This window comes from Anopheles aquasalis, chromosome 2, assembly GCF_943734665.1.
Source record: "Anopheles aquasalis chromosome 2, idAnoAquaMG_Q_19, whole genome shotgun sequence".
Lineage (NCBI taxonomy): Eukaryota > Metazoa > Arthropoda > Insecta > Diptera > Culicidae > Anopheles > Anopheles aquasalis.
Genome location: NC_064877.1, coordinates 70,690,647 through 70,703,146, shown reverse-complemented (window position 1 = coordinate 70,703,146; position 12,500 = coordinate 70,690,647).

Below are 12,500 nucleotides of genomic sequence, written 5' to 3'. Positions count from 1 at the left end.
GGGAAGCTACCCTGCTTTGTGACCTACTTGTTTTGCGGCAAGAGGCAAAAAGAAGAGACGAGCCGAGCGACCGTGTGGCCCCCAAAAGGCAGTCAACGAAAGAAGCACACACTTTTCTTGGAAGCCATTCTCTGTCTCCGGCAGCTGGAGAACATTTGAATGCGTTTGGCATGCGTGTAGACACGCCGGAAAAGGGGGTACAAATTGTACATTTAAATGACCGCGAACCGCGTTTTCTGCCGCGGCAAAGCTGCGTGCGCTAGCGCAGTGCTAGCGAGATGCGATCCAATCTTTCCCCGCAAATGATCCATCATTGAGAGGCTGAGCAAAATGAAAACCTGATAAATTCTACGGTTCATTCAATCCTACGCTGGCGATGGCCCCGAGGGGAGGGAGGCCCTGCCAACCGCGCACATGCAGCGCATGCGGTTTGTCAACAACCGAAACACCTTCGCTAAATTCGAAGAATCCATCTCGGGCACACGCATCAACCAATACGCGATACCGTGTACCGAGGCTGGCCAAGCGAGCGCGAATGCAAATATTGGAAAATTAAAACCAACATCGAAAACGACGACAACGACAACGGGTTGCCCGTCTGTCGCACGCACTCTCGATGCACGGGCACACAAATCTCGGGCGCTTCGCAATCTCGCTCGGCACTCGGTGTGGTGCGTGGTGGTTAGTGGAGCGCGCGTGTACTACGATGAAACCCGAAGCCCTAGAGTGCCGTCGGTATAGTTGAGTAAATATTTAAACCTTACGCAGCCTCGCCGAAGATGTATCAGGAAGAGGACACGGCCCGAGCCAAGAGATGCCAAAAAGTGCGCCCTCTAGCGACGGGCAACAGCAAACAACAGCAGAGCGCGTGTTGTCGGATAGAGTGACTGCGGTTCTTCCAACTAAAACTCTACACACTACATGGCGAGCCGCCGGATGCCGAAATCTGTGAAGCGCTCGTTGCTGCTGCGTCAAGGCTACGGTAAAATGATTAACAAAATACACTTATCTCATTCTAATCGTAGCATTGATACGCTAATGAGCGCGCTTCCTATTGCACACATGCATTGTGTCGGGAATACGAACCACCGCTCGATTCGGATGTGGCGTGTGCAGCCAACCGTTTATGCTAATCGTAGCGTCGCGACCGCATGCTGGCCTCTGTGCCGCCCGTTGGTTAGTTCTTGCGGTGTCGTTTTAAAATGATGAAGTCGAATTGCCCATCAATGAATGAGGTAAGCGGACAGCTGTTTTTTTTTTGGAAGCGTGGAATAAGCGACTAAAGCATCCCGTTTTTTTTTTGGGGGGAGCCAGCGGGTGCATTATGCACATCGTCCGCTAACACACGAATCCGAATGCTCTCAATGACACTCATACATAACGCAAAGCGTACGCTCGAGTACAATCGCGATCGGGTCACAGCATATTCGGAAATATCAAATGCGACGTAGGATCGTGACAACAATGACACAAAACCCTCGTCGCGTTGAGAGCGCGTACTCTAAACCCGACTCTATCTAGCGCACGATCGTCGCGTACCGTACCGTGAGCTCTAACTCCAGCACTACACGCACAACGACGGCCGCGTAAAGCGCAACGGCATTCAAATGCATCTCTAATGCCGCCCAATTCCTCCCCCCCTCATGCCCCTCGTGCGGTCGCACCCGGGGGGCTGTCGAAATTTTGTAAATGGATTTGACCTACAAACTGCACACGCGCGCGCACATACAGAGCGAGGCGCGCATAGCTAGTACCGCCACCACCAGCGCCCTCGCTGCCGCTGATCGCCTTGACGCTATGATCGTCATCGTGTGTGCATCGTGTGCGTAAGGTCGGTCGGTGGATGGTGCGCGTTTTCCTGCGTTGGATGGATGGTTTTATGCGTTCAGCACAGCGACCAAACGGGGTTCGCGGAGAGGAACTTTTTGTTTTTATTTTTTCGGTCAGTAAACAGCACATCTCCACTCAGCACATTTTTCGGGTGCGGATACATTACAGATGGGTGGGAGAGTACACAGGGCCGGTGAGGTGTGCGATGACCACTTCCGTCCCCCTGAAACGAAATCAACTGGATATGGTGTAGCTGTTATGCTACTGCTGCTAAAGTGCTGATGGAATGCATCACACAGATTGACACCTTTTTGTCCGTCCCTTCACTCGCTCGCTCGAACGAAATAACATTAGCATAGGTCCGCTGCGGTGAGCTGTGAATGCTGTGTGAATCGATGCACCGTCCTACAGTGCACAATCGGCATTGCCTAAAAACCACGCAATGAAGAATGAATTTCAACCACATGAATCCACCACCTTGAATGCGTCGGTTGTCATTCGTCACGTTCCGTGCATGCATGTAGCACTAATCAGTCATTAAAAATGCATGAACAACAAACACACATCGCGGTCTTAGCGTGGTGGAATGTCATCGCTGCAATTGACGCTCTCGGGGCCATTGGAATTTGGTTACGAGAGGCCCATTCAGCAGTACTACCACCACCACCCGGTGACTCCAATAGAATGGATTGGCCAAAGGGGCGAGGGGGGGGGGGGGGGAGCCCTCCTGTTGCTTTTTGTGTAGCTACTTTCGGGGGAACAATTTGGAGACTTGCGACACGACTCTGCATTTCTGTGCATCGGGACCTCCAGAAAAGGGCCACCGGATGTAACACCTGGCCGAGTTCTGCACGGCAGTACCATCCTATTCCTATCCTGAGAACGACGTGTTTCCAAAAAGAGGGAACTGGATGGCAAGTTAATGAAGGATCATTTATTTGAACGCGGTATCCAGCGAACGACCAACTGGACCGATGATGTAATGATGGTTCGTCGTGGTGATGCCGCCTCGATTCTCACTCCGGCAGCGATACAATTTTGGCAATGAAGTACCCCTAAATTGCTCATAAATCTTGTTGGAAATTTCTTTTTAGCATTTTTTGTGATAACAGCAGCCGAAAGACGTTTTATAAAAAGTATAAAAAACGGAGACGAGAGTCTTTTTCCGGGAAAGGGCTTGAGAAGGAGACGTTCTATTAATTTTGACGCCTTGACGAAGCGCACGACCGGTACATGACAAGCCGTCCCTATCCAAAATCTGCATCTGGCATACCGATCAAGCAGATTGTAATTACCGGACCCCGGCGTTCCTTGGTAGGGTCTTTTGCAAAACCAAAAAGGTTCCCCCCGGTCCCCTTACTCTAAACAAGAAGGATGAAAGGATGCGATGAGTAAATTACTTTTTCCAGAATAGCTTCCTGCCCCATTCCATACCGGCCATCCCGTCGTCACCGGGAGGATTAGACGATCCGTTGTACTCTCGGTGCACCAACCAACAGCCAGTGAATGAACAAAGATGTGGACACATCAAGTGACAGTAAGGCAACAGTGGGAAAGGGGGGAAAGTAGTTACACGTTGCATCATAAAAGCCCCAAAAGCATTTTCTCCTCCTCCTCCTCCTGCACATAAAGCGTCCTCCATTCACTGTCCCTCCGAAATGGCATGCCTGCCATAAAAGTGCGACGACGACGACGACGACGATGAGGATATGTCGACGGTATCTGCAGGCTGCAATTTTGACTGCAGAGTGTCCGCCAGGCCACTGCAGTGCTAGGCTTGGCCAGTGGGTGGGCAGGCAAAGTTTCATTAATTCATACAAGAAAGCGTCCTATCATTACGGACCGACGGGCGACCCCCCCCCCCCGGACAACCTGCCACGGTGCTGCAATGCATTATGTTTTGACTTTACCCTCGGCCAACCTCACCAAGAAGGGGGCTGGTGCTACTGCAGTGCCCTGAGCCGTAATGTAAGCAATTCTTTCCCTTGTATTGGAGCACACAAACCCTTAACCCTTGCCAGACCAACACAACACATGCACACTCCCCCGGAACACCGACACCGGTGGCATATGCATGCATAATAAATGCCACGCAGATACAGGACCCGGCTGTCCTCCTCCTCCTCGCCAGCGTTGCGGTTGCGTTGTCTTGTTGCTCTCTGGGCCCTTCGGCTCCGGTGCGGTTCGAAAACATCAAACCATGGATACTGCTGCAAAAGACAGGTCGCACTGTGCCGCTTGTGTTTTTTTTTTCTTCTGCGAGGAAGGGGTTTGCGGAATCTATTTCCTTTTAACTCGCCTCCCGGAGAACCCTTTTTCCAACAGTTTTCCCGACCCAAAGCAAAGGGGAAACTCTGAATGATACATTCCGTGCAGCGCGCACTTTCCTGCAAAGGAAGAAGATGTGGCCGCCCAGAGCTCCATTCAAACGTTTCCAGTTTCGGGGAAACTACAAACGCATACACCGCCAAGAAAGCGATTCCCTGTGCTGTGCGGACACACACACAGGAACACAATGTGGCCATTCGTTTATGTAATCAAACTGCAGCACGAGAAGGAAATTCCATTAAAACCACCGGCACCACCACCACCACCACCGGCGGTCTGGTGGATCGTCTTATGTACCGTGCTGCACGCGGCTAAAAAGGACGCTCAACGTCTTGCCAAACCGTCTTTTGCGCTGCCAAGATTGCATCACGAAGCCAAGAACGGAAGGAAGGAAGGAAGGAAACGGAAAGCATCGATCGGTGATGCCGCAGCCAACAACAGTAACAGTAACGGTTCGGGGTTTTTACAGCCGCTGCATAAAATGCTAGTATCTGCACTGCTCCACCTGCGCTCTCCCTCATCCCGCACCGGTCACCTGCAGTGACAGGAGGGCGCCACCTCGCTTCCTCCCCGGCGTGTCCTTTGTTTGCCAGCGAGGGAGCGCACTCTAGCGAAGTGAAAGTGAAATCAACGTGAAACCAACCAACCGACCGACCAACCCTCCTACTACTCGCCCTTTTTTCTGCCCTTGTCCTGCAGTGCCCGAGGGTTGGATTATGCGCAAATGCAAGTGCGCCCCGCTTTCTCTCTCTTGCTCGCTCTCTCTCTCTCTCTCACTCGTCTGCACTCGATACACCATTCCGTTGCAGTGACGCGGCCTGTGCTCCCGCGGGGGGGTCTTCACTTTCGCTTTCCATGCTTGCAATGCTGCTTCGAGAGCTGTTCTGACGTCAGGCGTGCCAGTTGATTGCACGCAAAGGGTGATGGGGTGGTAGAGGGGGGGCGCATTTTATTACGTTCCAACCCCCCGCAATGTTCATTCTTATGGCGAAGGGAAAAACGCACTGCCAGTGGCATGGGCTGTATCGATTTTCCACGTCACTTCCTGGCGCACAGCAGCAGCAGCAGCAGCAAGACGATGACGACGAGGAGAACGATGGTGTTCCGAGCCTATCAGGTCCTCCGGTGCGCTCCGCGTGCACCACGTTCACATCCGTGTGCACACGGTACCGTTGCCGTTCATAACATGGCGATGGTGGTTCCATCTTTACGAACCACCATCAAAAACCGACCGGCGTACGGTACCGTAGGGTTGCAGTTTTATTGCAGGCAGCCTGGTACTGATACCACGCTGCTGATGTGCCCCCCTTCTTTGTGTGCTGCTGCTGTGCCAACGCAACCGGATCCTGCTATATACCGGTGGCCGGGGGGCAAATACATCTTTTATCCTGACAAAAGGGTTATAAGACATCGAGAGCGAAGGAACAGAAATTACTTCCAACCTTCCACGCCTCCCCCTCCCTCCTCAGCTCTTCTTTTCATTTTCAACGCATCGGTCCTTTTGGGAGGACAAGGCCTATTCGCCACTGCTGCCCCGGTGTTCCGGTATTCGCTGCAGAGTTTCTGCAATAAAACTGCTAGCATCGTTGCCACCATCAGAGGCCTGCGGGTTGATGAGCACTCGTCGCTGTAACTGACTCTCATCTCGCCTCGCCTCGCCTCGCCTCGCCACTCCATTGCAGGTCGCTTTGTGTGGAAAACATTTTGTTGTTGTTGTTGTTGTTGTTATTGGTGCGCCCGAGCGAGCGAGCGTTGGGTCGCCATGGCCATAAAAAACTGCACTTTATCGTTGGTCCTGAAAAGGCATAAAACATACACCCTCTGCAGCGAGTAATCAAAAAGGCCGCCGAAGCTGCCGAAGCCGCCAGGACGGCGACCAGGGAAGCGAGCGGCAGGGTGATGGATGAATCGCTCGAGCGTAAACTAAGTTTTCGATGAATTACTGTGTCGTTGCTGTGGGAGTGAGAGCCGAAGGAAGGAACAGCAGGACGGAGGAGGAGTGTAAATAAAACCAAACATTTATCTTGGAACGGATTAGCCTCGAGAGGAACCCCTTCTTCCAATTTCCACTCAAGCGGAGCAACGACGGAAGTGATTGGGATGAGTGGAGCTGAGGGACGGCCCTTCGTATGGTGCTACCTCGTTGCATGATTAATGCCAAAGCGACTGAGGGTGGGGTTCGCCCTCAGAAGGTGCACCTGGTGAGAGCCGTGCCACCATGGAGACGCGTGGTGTCTGCTCTTCGCACAAAGCGCATCGAAGGTGATCGTCTTTATATTTATCTTAACAAAAGAAAATGGAAGCTCCTGGAAAGGCTGCCCAGCTTCGGTTGATCAAAAGCGCGTTTGCCAGGAAATGGCAAACATGGCACCCAATTAGCTCTGCAACAACCACGCCATCGCCGCGCGAATTCCACTGGCTGCATCAATAAAATCGATGGCGAAAACTGATCGCTCTGAAAAAGGCGAACGCACCAACGGCCAGCTACACGCACTTTTATAGCGAGATTGCCGCCATCATCATCATCGATGGCCGCGTGGAAAAATCTCGTGCGTTGTCTATCTGGAACACGGCCATTCCATAAAAACGCACTCTCCACTCCCGGGACGGTCGGACGGGAGGGCGGGCGGCGGAGAATCGAACTAATATAAATCCTCGAGCGTCTCCGAGTGGCTCTTGCTCTATCTCTCGGTCTCTCTCTCTCTCTCTCTCTCGGTATTGTCAGTCCCATATGGTTGGCTAGAGAGTCGAAAAATCGAAAACAAACTAACGCACGCACGCACGCACTAATGAGAACCGATGTTTTTCCCCCTTGTTTTTTGTTGCTCCTCCAACGGAAAACGGAGCGCCACGATGGGGAACCTCGATTTCGCGCGGATCGCCGTCGATGCGTTTATGAGGGGGACGGAGGGAGGCTGTGCCAATTTTTCGAGTGCCATCTCCTAATGAACTACGCTCCAGTAAGCCGTTTATTGCACAATCCGGCGAGCCCCACCGGTGGTGTGCGTGTGAGGTGATGGTTTTATGGCGTGCTGTTGTTGTGGTCTCGGTCTAGGATAGAAATCCGGGAACCGGTGGTTATCTTTCGATTTCTCAAAAACGTCCATTTCGATCTAATGCACTCCATCTTCCACGGACCTCAGTGGAATGTTCTTGCTTCACGCACAACGCAACATCGCCACTCAATTTGATTTACAACCAACGAGAAGCACCAACGGTGTGGCAATGCGTAGCGAATTGGTTCGATTTGCAATCCCAACCAACAGCCGGCAGAATGGGGCGTGTGTTTGTGTGCGTACGTCTGCCCAGATAGTGGCCAGAAATGGCAAACAGGGTGGGGAGTATGGGGCAACGGAAGTGGCCAGTGACCATTAATATTTATACGCACATTTTAAATTATAAACCATCCCGTTGCGTATCGGCTGTGTAACATCTTCCTCTCTCTCTCTCTCTCTTTATCTCTTCTTTTCTCTACCTTTCCCCTGCTGTTGGGCAATTAGTAACGCGTTGTCGGAGGACGTTCCTAGCAGACCCCTCCCCGCCACATTATCGTCACGTAGTATTTGACAGTTCCTGCTGAACCCATGCCATGTGCCTATCACACTGGCACCTACGGCTAGCGATGCTTCCAACTAGTGCGTCCTTTGCCATGTGCGAACCACTTGGCTGATTCCGAACCGGCCGAGGTCATCGCGACGGGATCGCCGTGACAAAGAAAAATGATCAGCAACGGCCGGCTCATAAATAGGCAGCAATAATGTAAGAAAAAAAAAGCCCCAAAAAATGTTGGAGGCCCCTCAAAAGCTGCAAAGGCAACCACCGCGGTGGGGCAGAATGGATGGCAGGATGTTAAAATGCGTAAATCAATATGCGGCCACGACCACACCACCATCACACCCTTGATATCTGTCCAGTTTGCTTCGCCGCGAAAAGTTAGCAAATAGACCAGCAAGAGACCGCCGTCTCCAGCTGTAACGCACACGGGCCGCCACTGATAGCTTTCGAGGGTTTCTTCGTCTTCTTCCTCTTCGTCTAATCGCAACTTCCCCAAACTCGCCCCAAACCGTCTGTGGGTCAGATGAGTGGCTTACGCACCTTCTCGGGCTCCATCAAACAGACAAACACACCACACATACAAGCAGTTGCTCGAGTGGGGAGATACCGCACACGTATCATCGTCATCGCTATGGCGGAACAGCTACGCACAAAGCGCGTGTGGCCGACCTCACACAACAACGCACTTCGGTTTCCTCGCACCCTCTCCCTGCCCATACCACTTGGAAACGCATTTTTTATCGAGGCCAATAGCACCACCAATACAACCGGCTTAGACAGCAGACTAGCTGCAACCGGCCCCGGGGGGGGGAGGGGGTAAGCAGTGGGGTGTTTCCGTTTGTTCCACCACCGCCACCACCCGTGGGGGGGGGGGGCATGCCGAGGGTTACCAGACTTTGAGGCCACCACGCACACGGTGCGTTGATTGCAATGCCGTTACGAATGACATGCGTCGTGAACTACTAATACTACTAGCATCTCCACCACTACTACCACTCCTCGTAGTAGTCACGGGCCGGGCCCCAGACGACCCTCGTCAGTGGGAGGCCAGTGAACGGGGAGTTTTTTTTTTTTTTGGTTTTCGTTTCTTCATTTCGTCGCTTTAGATTGCCAAAAAATCGCACGGCATGGCATGCGTAACGCACTTTTCCATCGAGCGACCTCGACCACCAGACGAAACCCCTCTCCTTCACTTCACCACCGGCTCCACCACCTATCCGGTATCCGCTCCGCTTACGGTCAACCGGTTCTTCGATGGTTTAGGCAACGTGGTTGAGTCATTGGCGCGACCCTCACTCACGCACCCACGTTGCAAGTCGTCGTCTCCGGGCCGGCCGTCCACCCGGTGGCCGTGTCTAACTCAGCTGATGCCATGCCATGTGGCATGCTCCTGCAAAACGTCACTGACGGAGTCACGGGGAGTGCTTCCAAAAGTGCGTCGTCTGCAGCCGCCGTTTGCATTCACCTTTTCGGCGGTGCGTAAGAGGTGCGTTTGCCGGGCGCTACCTTGACACAGCTTTTTCGGTGCGTCGGTGCGTCAACGTTTTGCCGCAGTTTCCACTGACCGTCAAGCTTCTCCGCCTCTACGCTCTCACGCGAGCAATTACCAGAAGGCAACGTGAACGGTTTCGCAGGCTGTTGCTAAGCGCAGGGTGCGTAGCGTTTTCGATGTCGGAAATGCGTGTCGAAGGGGATCGCCTAGCTTCGGAAGGTCCCCAGCGCACCGCACACATCGCCGGGTGGGGGAGCTTAAATGAATGAAAATACTAAGATTACAAGCGATTTGCGAGATACTAAGCTTTTCTTAACTTCCTATTGTACGCCGTAGCCTACTAACAAATTGTAACAAAGTGCGGCTAGGATAGCTTGATTGGCCTACTGCAATCCCAGAAATCAACTTCAGAGTATTCAGAGACTTTTATCTAATCACAATCAGGGTACTGCACATTACTATCAACGATAAGCTGAGCAACTTTAACGTAAATGGAACGCAGACACACATTTCCAAATATTGCTTCGCCGACAGTTTCAAAAAACCTAAAAATGTGTGCATATAAATGCCAAAGAACCCAATCTCAGCGCGCGGTCACCATGGTCACCCGCAAAACGACACTCTTACGCATGTTGATGCAACCTCATTCCACCGCGTTCAACTTGTCTCCCCTCCTTCCACCTCTCTCGTACCCAAATGGTGCTGACCAGCAGCAAAGTGAATAAAAGGCGAGCGAAAAACAGAAACATAAATACAACAAACTTCGCACAAGGGGAGCCTCCTTGGCCGGGGGCGGACATGTTTGCTGTGTCGTACCTTTTTTTTTCTTTGTAATGATATAACTTTTTTTGTCCGGGTCGCAATGCAACTCACGGTCAGCCGGCGGTCTTAGCTTAGTTAGCTGGCTGGTCGCTCCACTGCCCTATCTGTCCCCAAAGCTCCGTCACCGGCTGCTGCTGCTGCTCTCGGGGGCTTCTTTCTTGGGCATTATCTCTTCGCCAGCCGCTAGATAAGACTTTGCCAACCGGGGGCTTGCAAGCAAATCCTTAACAAGTATCCCCGCATCTCGACTAGACAAAAAGGGACAACGCGGGAGTCGCTGGGCGACTGGCAGGCTAGCGAAGAACGTAACCGCAGCCCGGCCGGTCCTTAAGCCGCTGGTTACGCGTATGAACGCAATTCCATTTTTTTCGATTCCTAGGCCCGGGAGAAGCAACAACAACAACAACAACATAAAAAACAAAAGAAAAGAAAAAGAAACGGCAAGACAAAAAGAACAACACCCAAAACCTGCCCAACATCCAGCGGTTAACGAGAGGCCTTCATTCCTTTGTTCGCCGCCTTTCGGCTGCATACGATGGGCGCCACACCGAAATGGTGCGTGCGGTCGGAAAACTGTGCTCCACAAGGGTCGGGGGGGGGGGGGGGGGGGGAGTGCACCGTTCTAGTTCCACTAACAGCTCCCCAGCTCGACGAGAGCAACGTGGGGAGCCGAGGGTAACCAGACCCATCAGAAGGCATTCTCTCGCTCTCGAACGTTCGTGCCGTGCCGTTAGCGCCGAAAAGGCTCCCCCGGTGCGTATGACAAAATGGGCTCCCGGTCCTCGAATTGTTTCGCTAGCCCAAAACCCGGGCACTACCGACTGGGTTTGGCGATTCGCTGGTGGGGTCCTGCAGTGCACGAGGCATAGGCGTAGACCACCAGAAAACGGCAGGAACGGGGGGCGGCTGGACTAACGAAAGAAAGGCAGACAGAGAGAGAGAGAGAGAGAGAGTCTCCTCCATTCCGCGCTGTCCATCTTCACCTCCATCTTCCTTTCGCACCATCGCAACAAACGGTCGCAAGCGGTAATACTCGCAAGGCCTGCTCCGCAACGGTGCTCGGGTTGTTGGCCATCCTGCTCCCCACCCGAGTAGTGTTGCCGGCCGGGGGATGGGGTACTCCGTTGGTAGTGGTGCCCGTGTTTTGTGCGTCATTTTATCGGTTCATGCGCATTTCAAACGCATTCGCAATGGCGAGAGTGCGTTTCCCATTCCATCCTTCCCACTGCTCGCCCCTTCCACGTCGCAACCGCACCGGGCGCTCGTCCGCTCCCCAGCAGTAGCCACGACAAAGCCCTTCCTCGTCGTCGTCCTCTCGCCAGGGCCGTTTTCCCGACTACGCAGGAAAAAGGATGAAGGATTTTCGTTCCGAGCTAGTGCTTGCTCGGTTCTGGCCTCGGTCTCTCTCGCTCGCCATGTACACAGGCACACATACAGCCACCGAGAGAGACGTGCAGGGTTGCAGGGTGCGTGGACCAAAGAGGTGGAACATTGCGAAGGAAAATTCATCACGCACACTGTGCGCCTGCTGGCTATCTCTGTCTCTGTCTCTCTCTCTCTCTCTCTTTCTCTCTCTCTCTGTTAGTCGGTTGGCCGTTGGATGCACGCACCGCTGACGGAGCAGAACGCACGTCCTCGACATGGAGTGGCACACGGAAGAGTGCAAATGTGCGTGAACAGGACGTCGTAGCGTCCTGTGCGATCCAGCGCTCTTATCCTCCCCAAGCCGGGTGGTTTTTGGCAATGGCAAATGATGGAGCCATACTCGTTCGCTGCTAAACCTTGCGCAAAACTGAACACCAGAGCAGAAGAGATTCGATTCGCTTTTTACAGTATCCAGCATGGCACAAGGTGTGTTTCGTGATATTATTTTCTAAAACAATACGTAAAAGGTTAGCAGAATCGCGACAGATAATTATTGTGGGAAACATGTCACACGAGTTCCGCCACAACCTTCATCGCATCCAGTTGCACACGTGGTGCAGGATGGGCCGCTGCGGTGCTTATTGGCCTACCGTGCGACAGTTCCATTCCGTTCCTAAACTGGCCATCATGTACGTCGGTTCTGTACAGTGACGCCACGGCAGCGTGGTTGTCCGTGAACAGCACCACCACCATAGCCTCGTGGCGCTCACGCTGGCCCCGCAGTAGCGCGCTTCGTTTGCTAATTAGGTTAATTATACGCAACTAATTCCCCGTCCCACCGTCCCGCTGCAGCAACCGCAGCAGCAGCAGCAGCACCATGCTGTGTTTACCGGCTTCACGGCATTATCCACGAAATGCACCATCGCCACCACTTCCGCAGCGGTGACATGCGCGCGGGCTTTTTCGGGGTGCGTCATGTCGAGGCTACGGGCGACACAATATTTGAATATGTATTTATGTGCCCCCAAAAAACCCGGCGAAACCGAAACCAACCTGGCAAAGGGGCGAATGTGCGAGCGAGCGAGCGAGCGAGAGGGTTGGACACCCC